Consider the following 15,061-nt stretch of genomic DNA (forward strand, 5'->3'; position numbering starts at 1 on the left):
ATTTGAGTTTAGTGATTTGAATCTGTTTATTTATTTTGTTTAAGTTTAATTTGAATTTGAGCTCATACTTTGAATATATTTGTTTGTTATTGTTGGTGAATCTGAAAATAGGTTTGTTGTTTAAAAAAAACATTGTTCAGTCAAAATAATTCAAGTTGTTTCTTTGTTGTTCATCATTTAGTTTGAATTTGTTCATAAAATTTGATTAGGAATTGGTTATAGCTGCTATATTTTTGGTTAGAATTGATAAGCTGAATTGGTTATAGTTGACGAGTTAGATTGGTAAAATGCAGTATTTTCAGGGGTAAAATGGTAATTTCAGTAAGGGCGGAGGGGTATTTTTGGAATTAAAAATCTGAACAATTATTTATTTTGAGTGCTTTGTCCATTAAGATTAAATAATTTTTTTTAATAATATTAAAATAGTACATGGTGGGGGACAAGACATAATGATGGGGAATAATGCATTTGTTTAATATAAGCATGTGGAACAAGATATAATGGTGGGGAATAATGCAATTGTTTAATATAAGCATGGGGAACAAGATATAATGGGGGAAGGATAATGTATTTGTTTAATATAATGGGGGACAAAACAATAGGTAGTAGGGATTAAAAGAGGGATGAGTGGAAGATAGTGGGTTTTAATTTTTAAAAATTGCTGAAAGATGGTAATAAATAGGGGGACTTGGACAGTTTTAAAGGGGGAGGACAGAAAAGAAGATAGAGGAAAAAAGGAGAGAGCTTAATATTGAAGAGAGAGAAAAATTCCAAAAATATTAAAACTTCCAAAAAATACAAATAAAAACATTCTGGAAATTAAAAGAGTGAGTAGTATACACCTGATATACAATCTAAATATTCTGATATACGGATTCAGAAATTAAGGGTTAAACATTAACTAGTCTTTCAAATCTAAAAAAAATTCCCTTTGCTTCGGTCCGTTGATTGTTGTTGGTGTTTCTGGATTTTTATCTTGAGTTTTAAAATCCGTCACTAGTTTCTCATTGCTGGTTGTTGCTGGTTACTGGGTGTCGCTGTTGTTGTATGCTACTCAATTTCTGCTGATCTCCCTTTTCTTTTGCTTCCAATATCAGGTACACAACTGACACACTAGTTATTGTAAACTGAAACATGAAGCATGAATACGAAAAATGAAGAGTTGAAGTTCTGAATTTATTTTAATTATATTCTGAATTTTATTTTTATATATAAATTATTTAGCTTACTCTAATCAGAATCATGTAGCTGTTTAAAATATATAGTGGAACATCTGACGATAGTTTAACGGACGAACTATCTATATATTGCCTAAAAATAAATAAATGGTGTAGTAACTCCGTCTAGTTAATTTGTTATTGTTGGATGATTACCATGTCTCAAAAAGCACGTTAGTTCATCAAACGAATAGACCATTTAGGAACTTGTAGGAATGTGGTTTAGTTAAATACTATTGGTTAATTTCAGCATGTAAATGGTTTAGAATTAAAATCAGATTGCTAAGTTTTTTTTTTTAATTTGACAAAATGTGAACATGCCTAGTATAATGTAACTAGGTAGTAACATGTGAATAAGATGACCCAGGTCTAGTTTATGCCATACAGGTTGAGCCTGGGCCCGCATTGGCAACAGACAGCCCTGCTTGCATTATTTTCAGAATTTATGAATCATATTCGAAACCCAATTATAACAACTCAGGCATGTAAATAAATTAAGACCTTTTTTCTTTCATTTTGTAGAGACAATTTCAATAGAAAAAATGTAGGCACTTTAGGATTATCCTTTTAAAATAAATGAGATGAGCCTCGCCAATAAAACCCACAAATTACGGGGCCCTCGATAAATGTTTAATTAAAATTACTTAGACTTCGGGATGAGCCGTTTAGCAAAATTCCACGGCCTTAACCAAAAATAATAATACGTTAATCGCTTTAGGCGCGCATTTTAATAATCTTACCTTCTTAAACTCGGGTGTGCATTTCATGCGACCCAAATCCAAATCCCAAAACATTGAATAAAAATACGTTCCGGATCGCGGGTGCATTTCATGTGACGCAATCCAAAGACATGTTTTTAAACGATGTTCACATTCTTTTAAAAATATAATAATAAAAGCGGTAAAGAGTTAAAAATTTGCACATGAGCTCATAATTGTATAAAATCAGATAAACAAACCGAATATGACAGTTGAGCGACCGTGCTAGAACCACGGAACTCGGGAATGCCTAACACCTTCTCCCGGGTTAACGGAATTCCTTATCCGGATTTCTGGTTCGCAAACTGTAATACAGAGTCATTCTTTTCCTCGATACGGTATTAAATTGGTGAATTGAGACACCTTAAATATCCCAAGTGGCGACTCTGAATAAATAAATAAATCCCGTTTCGATTGTCCTTTAATTGGAAAAACTCTTTCACCCCTTGCGGGGACGGAAAAAGGAGGTGTGACAGCTCTGACGACTCTGCTGGGGATTGAACCCAGAACCACTGGTTCAGGGTTAGAAATTCGAGCTTAGATAAATTGTTATATTTGGTTTTATCTGATTTTGTTACATGATCTGTGCATAATGTGCTAACTAACTGCTTTTACCGCTTTGATATTTTGTGAACTGTATATAAACTGTGCCGAAACCCATCTCCTCTCTGAGTCTTCTAAATCATGAAGAAGGGTGTACTTCGTACGACTTCTTTTCTGTATAGTGTCAAATCCCAATTTAGAACGAGGTTTGGATAAGTTGCAAAGCCGGCGAAGCTTCTGTATTCCCGGATTGCTGCCTCCCCCTCGGCTCGAGCTGTCCGCTCGGGTAAGCCAGGTCTAGAACAAACACCCAGGTTCTGAACCTAGAATAACTTGACTTCATGCCGGATCCCTAGTAGGAACGTTTATTTGCATCATTTTGCATTTGGCTGAGGGGACTCAACACAGGGGTTGGGTCCGTCTAGGACAAGCAACCTGAAATGAAAAAAGATCATCCTGTTGCATCTTGTTTGTTTTGCACATTTATTTGCCTCATCTGCATGTTGACCGGCTTCTGAAATAGGGAATTTTTGCAAAAACATTTTTTGAAAAAAAAAAGAAAAAAAAAACGAAAAAGGAGTATATAGCAGTATATGGAGATAACTACTTATTTTAAACAAAAAAAAATAAATAAAAAAAAAAACAATGGCAAGTAGTGTCAAACCCTGCCAAAATTTTGATTTTTTTTTAAGTTTGATTTATTTGGAAAGACAGAAATATTGTTTACAAAGTTCAGTTTATGGGCGAACTACGCCGGTTTGATTATCACAGGGTGTGAGATACGTAGGCAACCCTCGTCGGGTCCAACTTCCCATTTTTGTAAAAATAGCCCAAAAAAAATGTGTGTTAAAATTTTTATTTTTCGTCATAGAGTCGGGTGATGCCGTTTTTATCAAAAATAGCCGAATGTTCCCAAAAGGAACGCCGGAAGGCTGACTTTGTATAAACGGCCACTTCTGTCATTTTTTTATTATTATTTATTGGTTAACTCGCACAACTTTAAAATCTTCGTCCCTGAAGTGCTTAAAGGCCGTGTTCGAAAGATCTGTTTTTTTAGGATAAATGATCAAATCATTTTAGTCAAATAAATTTTCTTTTGTTTAATCACATTAATAAATGTGTAGGATGAGCACAAATCACAATGAACCGTTCTCAGTCTTTAGCGAGGCCCCTCTACAACTCCACATGTGGTGGAATGATCTGAAAGACGATAGTAAAGAGATAGTGGGAAGAATTTTAGGAGGTTTTGTCAATCTGTTGAATATCAAGCCGAGGACAGATATCCTCGAGGCTCTAATACCGTTCTGGGACCCAACCCGCAATGTATTCCGTTTTGTTGACTTTGAACTTTCACCTACACTAGAGGAAATCGCCGGATATGCGGGATTGAATGGGAAATTAAGGGGACAATATTTGCTTTCACCAAGACCGGTATCTCCGCACGGGTTTTTGGATTTGCTAAACATTAGCCGGAAGGTGCAAAATGATGATTTGTCGAGAGGATGCTGCGCTCTCCAATTCTTGTATCAACGGTATGGTACTCCTCAGGGTTTTGAAGAGCTGAACCTCGGACTAACTCATGCTGGGAACAGGAACAAGTGGGAGGCGAGACGTACTTTGGCATTCATAACAGCATTCCTGGGAATCGTGGTTTGTCCCCGCAAAGATAAGAAAATAGAGATAGGCCTTGTAGGGATGGTTGATGTTGCAATCAAGAAAACTAATAGTACTGTGGTCCCTTTGGTTTTGTCCGAAATCTACCGAGCTTTAACTATATGCCGAGAAGGAGACAATTTCTTCCAAGGATGCAATCTGTTACTCCAGTTGTGGATGCAAGAACACCTCTGTCACCAAGTAGGATACATGAATTACGGGCTGACTGAACAAAATTGTATCAGTGGTTTTGAGAAATGGATGATAGGCGTTGTATTCCCTGAAGGTGTCGAAGCGTGGCTTGCACGATTAAGGACAACAACAGCCGACCAAATTGAATGGGCATTTAGGTGGTTGCCTGATACTGAGGTAATATACATGGCGGCCGAGGAATGTCATATTCTTTTGATGGGAGTTCGCAGTATCCAACCATATGCTCCTCATCGGGTATTGCGCCAACTAGGAAGATTTCAGGTAATTCCCACTGATGAGGATCTAAGCAAGCACGCCATTGAGTTGAGTCCAGGAGTCGTGTTCCCCGAAGGAAAAATTAGAAAGTTGTGGCACGAATGTAGATTCCTTGAACCCAAGACTATGGTTCGAGAGCTGGCTAAGGGTGAGGTAGACCCAAAATACGATGTTTGGTTCGGGAAAAGGTTCCAGATTCGTCAGAGGCCTGCCAAAAGAGCTCACGTCCAACAATTTACGGATGATTCGCAGGAACAATGGGGTTGGTTGGCGAGAGAAGAAGGTTACCGGGCTGAAATCGGGAAGCTGAAGCAACAACTTGAAAGGCTTAAATTTGAGAACAGCGTGCAAGTTACCTCGGAGCAGGGTGAAAAGAACAAATTAACCAAAGAAAACCAGGCACTAAAAGCCCGAATTCGCCAAGTCAGTAAGAGTAACAACGACCGACAGAAACGTCGCTCCGATGAAAGGTTGATAGCAGAGTTGAGAAATCAAGTCAGCAAAAGCCGAGAAGACTTGTAAGCATTGGACTATTAAGAGAAACAAACTCCACTCTTCAGGAGCGGATCTTTAAACAAGTCCGAGATGCCCAAGCAGACAGAAGGCACTGTTATGATGTGATGGCCAGAATGGAAGAAAAAATGGAGAGGTTTCAGGATCGACTCGCCGACAATGCTCAAGTATTGGGACTAAAAAACCGGCGAATAGAGCAACTGTTAGGGGAAAGGGATAACATCCGAGGTAGGATTGATGAGATTGGGCACTACATCTACATGAGATGCCTAGCATGTGAGCAAATACCTCGTGATACCCTTCTTGCTTCCATCATGGGCTACGTCCACCGGATCATGAATGAGTTGAAAAACTTACAAAGGGGTCTTACACCAAAGCCCGCGGAAAGGCCGAACGATGCCTCGCGGGCACCAAAATTCAAGGCTTTAATGTATCCCTAGTTCAAGTCTGCACTTGTTTGTTTTTCAGAGTGTGTTGTATACCCCTATTTTCTCTTCAAACATTGTTAATAGTGTGGAGTCTGTATTTCGTTTGTTTTCTTTCAAATAACAGTTTGTAATAGCATATTTGGGTAATAAAATGTAAAATTGGGTCTTTATTTTACTGATGCACGAACTACGCCTGGTTTGATTCGTGCGGGGTCACGATACGTAGGCAATCTCTATAGGATTCGACCGTAATTAAAAAAGGAAAAAAAAAGAGAGAAGAAGAAAAGAAAGGTCCCTGAAACACTCGAAAGAGGTACAAATAAAATAAGCTGGGATGATGCATGCGGTCAGAGCAAAAGCATGTTAGAAATGGTTAACTGCCTAAGAACATGGCATCCCCCAACGTGCAATTACAATATCTATTAAGATTCTAACACTAATAAGTTTGTTGTTTTTCCAATCAATATCAGTTAGTTTGTTAAAGCGTACTGGCACCGTACCATTATCAAACAAGATCAAAAGGGCCCATACCAGAAAGCATGACTGGTTCAGACAACAGTGTTGAGTCAGAAAAAATGGCAAATCAGATGCTGAAGGAAGCCATAGAAAAAATGGAAAAGATGAGGCTGGAAATGAATGAAATGCAGATAGCCTTAGCTAGAGCCCAAAAGGGGCATGAATTACCTGTTACTCCTACTCTCCAACCAGGACACACGTCAGAATACCCCTCTCCCGGTCCTTCAACGAGTTACCCAAGCCATCACTACTATCAAGGAAGAGAGGCCTATGATCCCCAAGCTCCACCACCCAATTAGAATCCTCCTCCACCAAATGTTCCCGTCTTTGTGGCGCCCGCCCCAGCCCCATTGCACAGATCGTCTAGCGAGCCATTGTTTCAGGCTCATGATACGCAATATTACCCCCCTAAACTCACATTCAAAGCACCCGAGCCACATACCTATAATCCCCACTTTGAGGTCCCGACGGAGATTGAAAAGCCGGCTAAGAGCCCAGAGCAGGACGAGGTGATGCGGAAATTTAAAAGCCTGAAGCAGTCCTTCAGGAACATGCACGGGTTAGGCAACCAGGTCAGCGTGGCTTACAAGGATCTATGCCCTTTCCCTGACGTCCAATTACCAGCAGGGTTCAAGATGCCCAAATTCGATTTATACGAAGGGCATGGCTATCCTATGGCACATCTACGGGGCTTTTGTAGCAAAATGAGGGGAGCAGGGGGCAAAAATGAGCTACTCATAGCTTACTTTGGCCAGAGTTTGAGCGGGTCGGCATTAGAGTGGTATACAAGACAAGATCCGAGCAGTTGGTACACTTGGGATGATCTGGCACAGGCTTTCGCAGGACACTTCCAATACAACCTTGAGATAGTCCCAGACCGTCTCACATTGCTAAAGCTTGAGAAGAAACCCGGAGAGAGCTTTCGGGAATTTGGTTCCGATGGAGAGAACAGGCAGCCAGAGTTGATCCCCCAATGAGAGAGGGAGAAATGGTAGATTACTTTCTACAAACTCTAGAGCCGACTTACTTCGGTCACTTGGTGACGTCAGTTGGCAAATCCTTCAATGAAGTGGTGAAAATGGGAGGTATGATAGAAGAGGGACTTAACTCCAATAAGATCCTGAGTTACTCGGCAATTAAGGCAACGACTCAGGCCATTCACAGCGGCACGAGAGGTGCGCTCGGAAAGAAAATGAGAGAGGAGGTCACGACAATAGAGGCAAGCAATTGGTCCAGATCTAGAGGTCCTTCCCCTCATTACCAACCCAGACCCCATCATCTAAACTACCCACACATTCCAAATTACCTTCCACAACCCTACTACCCACCACAAGAACAACATTTTTCCGTCCATCAAGCCCAGACATACACTCAACCCCCGGCTCGCCCGCAATGGCGCGCGCCAGCTCCCCACAATACATACTCACCTCCACATAATACCTACCCACCACCACAAAACACCTATCCACCACCAAGAGCCTACAGGAACCCTCCAGGGATGGGTTTCAGGGGAAATCCGGCTTCCAGAAATGAAAGACTGCAGAAGCAAAGAACCTTTACTGAGTTGGGAGAAATTTATACTGCCTTGTTCCACAAATTAAGGCAGTTGAGTTTATTAAATCCTGTTGAGCCTAGGTTGCCAAATCCCTTACCCCAAAATATGGATCACTCGGTAAGATGTGAATATTGTTCGGGTGCTCCCAGACATGAAACCGAGAAATGTTGGAGGGTGAAACATGCGATACAAGATCTTATTGATACCAACAAGATCGAGGTACAGGCACCGGAGGCACCCAACATTAACCAGAACCCATTGCCAAAGCACCACGAAGCCCACATGATCGAGCTTGTGCACGAAGGAGGGGAGCCAAAGAAACCCTCACAGACAGTGATGATGATCCGTGCCACTCCGAAAGAAAAATCGATCGGTGGGGAAGCAAGGGTACAGTTGAAGGGGGAAGATGTCAAGCCAGTGGTGATATTAGGGAAGAATCCATCCACCGCTACAAAGAAACCAGAGCCAGCCAAGTTGGTAGTATCGGGAGCATCATCTGCACCCGTAGTTGTTGTGAACCGGTCATCATAAAGCCGGTAGTCCAATTGCTAGTGATTGATAGCAAGGCAGTGCCTTGGAAGTATGAAAAGGCAGTGGTAATGTACAAGGGAAAGTAAGTGGAGGAGGATAGTTGTGAGGCACAGGGACTGACTCGATCGGGACGGTGTTTTACTCCCGTGGGGTTGAGAAGGTCCAACCCAGCAGTAACAAAGAAACCCGTGTTAGAAGAAGAGGCGGAGAAATTCCTGAAAAAGATGAAAGTGCAGGATTACTCCGTTGTTGAACAATTGAAGAAAACACCGGCCCAGATCTCGTTGTTATCACTATTGATCCATTCGGACGAGCATCGCCGGGCCCTGATGAAGATACTAAATGAAGCTCATGTGCCCAATGAAATTTCAGTGAACCACCTTGAAACGATTGCCAACAAATTTTTTGAGGTAAACAGGGTAACGTTCTCTGATGACGATTTGCCAGTGGAGGGCACAGAACATAATAAAGCTCTCTACTTGACTATCAAATGTGAAGATTCGGCAGTTACTCGAGCGTTGGTGGATAACGGTTCAAGTGCCAATATTTGTCCATTATCCACACTAAACCAGTTGAAGATTGACCATGATAGAATCCACAAGAACAGCGTTTGCGTCCGAGGATTTGACGGAAGTGGAACAGACACCGTGGGGGATATTATACTCGAGTTGACCATCGGCCCGGTCGAGTTTACTATAGAGTTCCAGGTATTGGATGTCGCGGTATCTTATAACCTTTTGTTGGGACGACCGTGGATCCACGCGGCCAAAGCAGTGCCATCCACATTGCATCAAATGGTCAAGTTTGAATGGGACAGACAAGATGTCGTGCTGCATGGGGAAGACACTGCGTGCACCATGGGAGGTGCCATTGTGCCATTCATAGAAACCAACGATGACAAAGGTCCCTGGGTTTACCAGATTTTTGATGCAGTGTCAGCAAACAAGATTCCAGAGGGTAAAAGCATTCCACACCCTAGGATAGCTTCCGCAACCGTCATGATAGTTTCGGAGATGCTAAGTAATGGGTTCGTGCCAGGAAAAAGGTCTGGGGGCTGAGCTCCAGGGAATTGTTCAACCTGTCTCTTTGCCCAAGAATTTAGAGACTTTCGGATTGGGATTCAAACCAACTGCCCAAGAAGAAAGTTTGGGTTCTTCCCAAGCCAGTTCCGCGTCTCTCTAGATCTTTTGTTAGAGCAGGTGTCACAAGGTCGTCAGTCCCGAAAATTCGTGGACCATTGATAGGGCCAGATGGAGATTTGGATGAGGGCTTAGAAAGAATGTTCGCAGATGTCAACACAATAGAAGCTGAAGAGGGTTCCAGTAAGGCAGACATACAGTTTGTGGGGCCTAGGGCCAATGTCAACAATTGGACAGCTACTCCTCTTCCTACTCAGAGGGAGTCGTGGTAGTTGACTCTGATTTTCCTTTTGTTTTCTGGATTATTCCAGGGTTGTAATCCAGATTCCTTTTTATTTTTATTACTGCTCAACAAAGTGTGAAACCTTGTTATCCCATAATTCAATATAAAAAAATTAGGCCTTACTTTATATGTTTTTTTTTTAATTTTGTTTCCTTCGTGTCTTTTTCTGAACAGTTCTTTTCATACTGGTTCTAACGACATGACATGCACAACGGATCTTCAACCTAGTCTAAAAGATCAATCTGATTCTGAACTAACTATACAAGAGGTCGATTATGATAATGAATCGGAATACGATGAGGATGAAGCCTTCGAGGAGATAAATAGGGAGTTAAGCCAGTTTGAAGGAAAATCCAAGCCCAACTTAAATGACACAGAAGCCATCAATTTAGGGGATGCCGACGATATCAGAGAAACTAAAATAAGCATCCACATTGCACCAAATATCAGGGAAGAATTGATCAAAACACTTATTGAGTTCAAAGATGTTTTTGCATGGTCATATGATGACATGCCGGGGTTAAGCACAAATTTAGTGGTTCATAAATTGCCCACTGACCCGGCATGCCCTCCCGTCAAGCAGAAGTTGAGGAAGTTCAAAACGGATATGAGTGTGAAGATTAAAGAAGAAGTAACCAAACAGCTGCAAGCAAAGGTTATTCGTGTCACTCGATATCCTGATTGGTTGGCTAATGTGGTGCCGATGCCAAAGAAAGATGGGAAGATCAGGGTATGTGTCGATTATTGCAATCTGAACAGGGCAAACCCAAAGGACAACTTTCCTTTACCCAACATCCATATCTTGATCGACAATTGCGCCGGACGTGAGCTCGGATCTTTTGTAGATTGCTATGCTGGGTATCATCAAATTCTGATGGATGAGGAAGATGCGGAAAAGACAGCCTTCATTACGCCGTGGGGAACTTATTGCTACCGGGTAATGCCATTTGGTTTGAAGAATATTGGGACAACGTACATGAGAGCAATGACTACCGTGTTTCATGACATGATCCATAAAGAAATCGAGGTGTACGTGGGCGATGTGATCATAAAGTCTAAGCATCAGGAAAACCATGTAGCAGACCTAAGGAAGTTCTTTCAAAGACTTAGAAGGTATGATATTAAGCTTAACCCGGCTAAATGTGCCTTTGGTGTTCCATCTGGAAAGATGTTGGGATTCATCGTCAGTCGGCGAGGTATTGAACTGGACCCGTCAAAGATCAAATCTATCCAAGATTTGCCACCGCCGAAGAACAAGACAGAAGTAATGAGTCTGTTGGAAAGGTTGAACTACATCAGCAGATTTATGCTCAACTCACAGCAACCTGTGAACCCATTTTTCGGTTACTGAAGAAAGATGTCGCGATAGGATGGACGGCAGAATGCCAGGAGGCATTTGACCAGATCAAAGGATATTTATCCAATCCACCTGTGTTGGTTCCACCTGAGCCGGGGAGGCCATTAATCCTTTATCTAACGGTCCTGGAGAATTCGTTTGGTTGTGTGTTGGGGCAACACGACATCACAGGAAACCCACTATCTTCCACTTATCCCCCTTTTAATCTCACTACCTAATGTTTTGTCCCTCATTATATTAAACAAATACATTATCATCCCCCCATTATATCTTATTCCTCATGCTTATATTAAACAATTGCATTATTCCCCACCATTATATCTTGTTCCCCATGCTTATATTAAACAAATGCATTATTCCCCACCATTATGTCTTGTCCCCCACCATGTACTATTTTAATATTATTAAAAAAATTATTTAATCTTAATGGACAAAGCTCTCAAAATAAATAATTGTTTAGATTTTTAATTCCACAAATACCCCTCCGCCCTTACTGAAATTACCATTTTACCCCTTAAAATACTGCATTTTACCAATCAAGCGATTAAACTGACATATTTCTATATTACAACTAAATTCTTTTAAACGAATAAAAACAACCGAAGAAGAAATAATTAATTGAATTTCAACTTGAATCTAACAACATTAAAAATTTCTAAAAAAAATACATAAAAATACATGAAACAAACTGAAGAAATAATTAATTAAATTTCAATTTGAATCTAATAACATTAAAATTAAACTAACAACTTTTTTTAATAAATAAAACACATGAACAAACTGAAAAACTAATTAATTAAATTTCAATTTGAATCTAATAACATTAAAATTAAACTGACAATTTCTTTTAATAAATAAAACACATGAACAAACTGAAAAACTAATTAATTAAATTTCAATTTGAATCTAATAAAATTAAAATTAAAGTAACGATTTCTTTTAATAAAAACACATGAACAAACTGAAAAACTAATTAATTAAACGATGAACACGAACAAAACAAGAATCACGATTTTAGATCCGAGAATATCAAAACAAAAATACGGACAAAATGAAACTCAAACCCACTAACCAGATCGAAATGACGAAGAACTTGAATGAAAGCAAATCTGTCTGGAGACAAGTATTGCACCAAAATCACTCGAATCAAACTTAAACAATAGACGAAGCTCGATGGAGGGGTGTTTGGCGACGACGAGAACTGAAGCAGCAACAACAAAGCAACCATGGCCGCGCGAAGCTGGAGAAGAAGAAGCATCGAGCAGCAGCAACAAAGCAGCCATGGCCGCGCGAAGCTGGAGAAGAAGACGCAGCACGATGGAGCAGCAGTAGCGACGAAGAAGAAGACGCAACGCAGTAGTGAAGGAGGAGAAGCAGCAGCGGGCGACGGGGTGGAGCTGGGTTTCGACGAAGGCGACGTGACGACGACAAAGAAGGTGAAGACGAAGAAGATGAAGATGGGGCAGCCATGGGAGCTGCTTCGCGTCGTCCATGGCCGAGCTTCGAGGGTGGTCGTTTGCTTCGTATGTTTGATGTGTGTGTGCTGTGTGTGTGTGTGTGTATGTGGACGTGTGAGTGTGACGGGGTGAGGGGGAAGGGCTGGAGGGGGTGGTCGTTGGGCGAGGGGAAGGGCAGCCATGCGAGAGGACTTGGAGGTTTGAAGAAGAAGAAGGTAAGAGAGGGAGCGGATGGAATTTTTCAACAGTGAAATATTTTAGGGTTTTGTATTTGAAATGAAAGATAGGGAAATAGGGGTGTTGGGTCTTTGGGGTTATGGACTGGGTCGATCCGGTTTGAAATGGACCGGGTCGTAGGGAAAGGTTAAGGTATATTTGGGCCTGTGGTTCAAAATTGAAGAAGAGGCCTAATTCCGATTTTCTTTGTTTTTTTTTTCTTTTACTTCCTAGTTAATAAAACTAAAATTCTAAATTAAATTATAAACTAAATTATCTTATCAAAAATACTAATTAATTCCAAATAACTATTATCGCACATTTAAATAGCAATTAACGATAAAATCGCACAATTTAGACGTTAAATGCTAAAAATGCAACGTACATTATTTTTTTATGATTTTCTCATTTTTGTAAAACAAACTTAAATAAATACTAAATGAAAATGCGACATATTTTATATTTTTATTAATTTAAACAAATAAACATGCACAGACAAAAATACAAATAATTATATTCCGTGTGAAGCATTTTTTGAAAGATTTGACCGAACCTTTGCTTCAGAGGTTTCCTACATATCCTGGGCTAAACAAGAATCAGGTCAATGTAGTTCGGGAAGTTTTGGTAGCTGGGACTACCATGAGACTGCAATGTTACTACTGTTGCATGCTACTTTTACTGTTTGCTGACCTCCTTATTACACCATGCTTAAAAGAAAAATCAAGAAGTTATGCTAGACTACGGATTATAAGATCACATCTATCTTCCATTTGTTCCTGATGCCTTGCTTTCTTGTCGGCTTGTGTTTCTTCCGGTGCTTTTCTTCCGAGAACTGACGGGGATGACACCGGCCTTTTGCTTTTCTGAATATCAGTTTTCATCATTTTGTTCGGTCCACTGGGGATATGGCTTCCTTCATTAAGCTTTTCGGTGGTTCCTCTGGGGATACGGCTTTCTTCATCAGATTTGTTATGCTGGGCATAATTTAATGTTCACAGGTCGCTTCTTTCAAGACGCGTCTTTTCTTCCTTTTGACTCATGCGCTTGAATTTGTGGTGGGACATCTTGTTGCAACCTTCTGCTTTCCGGTGCTGGGGATTTTTATTGTTTCCTGCTGGGGATTCCTGTTGTAACCTTCTGCCTTCCGATGAGTTACAGGTGGGCGCCTAATGGTAAAGACATGAAATGTATTCCCTTGTTATACAGGTGGGCGCCTAATGGTAAAGACATGAAATGTATTCCCTTGTTATACAGGTGGGCGCCTAATGGTAAAGACATGAAATGTATTCCCTTGTTATACAGGTGGGCGCCTAATGGTAAAGACATGAAATGTATTCCCTTGTTATACAGGTGGGCGCCTAATGGTAAAGACATGAAATGTATTCCCTTGTTATACAGGTGGGCGCCTAATGGTAAAGACATGAAATGTATTCCCTTGTTATACAGGTGGGCGCCTAATGGTAAAGACATGAAATGTATTCCCTTGTTATACAGGTGGGCGCCTAATGGTAAAGACATGAAATGTATTCCCTTGTTATACAGGTGGGCGCCTAATGGTAAAGACATGAAATGTATTCCCTTGTTATACAGGTGGGCGCCTAATGGTAAAGACATGAAATGTATTCCCTTGTTATACAGGTGGGCGCCTAATGGTAAAGACATGAAATGTATTCCCTTGTTATACAGGTGGGCGCCTAATGGTAAAGACATGAAATGTATTCCCTTGTTATACAGGTGGGCGCCTAATGGTAAAGACATGAAATGTATTCCCTTGTTATACAGGTGGGCGCCTAATGGTAAAGACATGAAATGTATTCCCTTGTTATACAGGTGGGCGCCTAATGGTAAAGACATGAAATGTATTCCCTTGTTATACAGGTGGGCGCCTAATGGTAAAGACATGAAATGTATTCCCTTGTTATACAGGTGGGCGCCTAATGGTAAAGACATGAAATGTATTCCCTTGTTATACAGGTGGGCGCCTAATGGTAAAGACATGAAATGTATTCCCTTGTTATACAGGTGGGCGCCTAATGGTAAAGACATGAAATGTATTCCCTTGTTATACAGGTGGGCGCCTAATGGTAAAGACATGAAATGTATTCCCTTGTTATACAGGTGGGCGCCTAATGGTAAAGACATGAAATGTATTCCCTTGTTATACAGGTGGGCGCCTAATGGTAAAGACATGAAATGTATTCCCTTGTTATACAGGTGGGCGCCTAATGGTAAAGACATGAAATGTATTCCCTTGTTATACAGGTGGGCGCCTAATGGTAAAGACATGAAATGTATTCCCTTGTTATACAGGTGGGCGCCTAATGGTAAAGACATGAAATGTATTCCCTTGTTATACAGGTGGGCGCCTAATGGTAAAGACATGAAATGTATTCCCTTGTTATACAGGTGGGCGCCTAATGGTAAAGA

At 40.8% G+C, this 15,061-nt stretch overlaps 1 long non-coding RNA gene across 2 annotated transcripts in view; it reads right to left on the bottom strand.

Moving 5' to 3' along the window:
• Positions 1 to 15,061, bottom strand: part of LOC104232815 (uncharacterized) — a 71,495-nt gene that overhangs the window by 24,964 nt on the left and 31,470 nt on the right. Inside the window, exon 3 of one of the 2 annotated variants that reach the window (XR_011407518.1) lies at positions 727 to 1,127. The exons of the other annotated variant lie outside the window; for it this stretch is intronic. This is a non-coding gene — a long non-coding RNA (uncharacterized lncRNA). Of the gene's footprint in view, positions 1 to 726; positions 1,128 to 15,061 lie in introns of those variants that run through there. 2 annotated transcript variants of the gene reach the window in all.

This window comes from Nicotiana sylvestris, chromosome 5 (assembly GCF_000393655.2).
Source record: "Nicotiana sylvestris chromosome 5, ASM39365v2, whole genome shotgun sequence".
Lineage (NCBI taxonomy): Eukaryota > Viridiplantae > Streptophyta > Magnoliopsida > Solanales > Solanaceae > Nicotiana > Nicotiana sylvestris.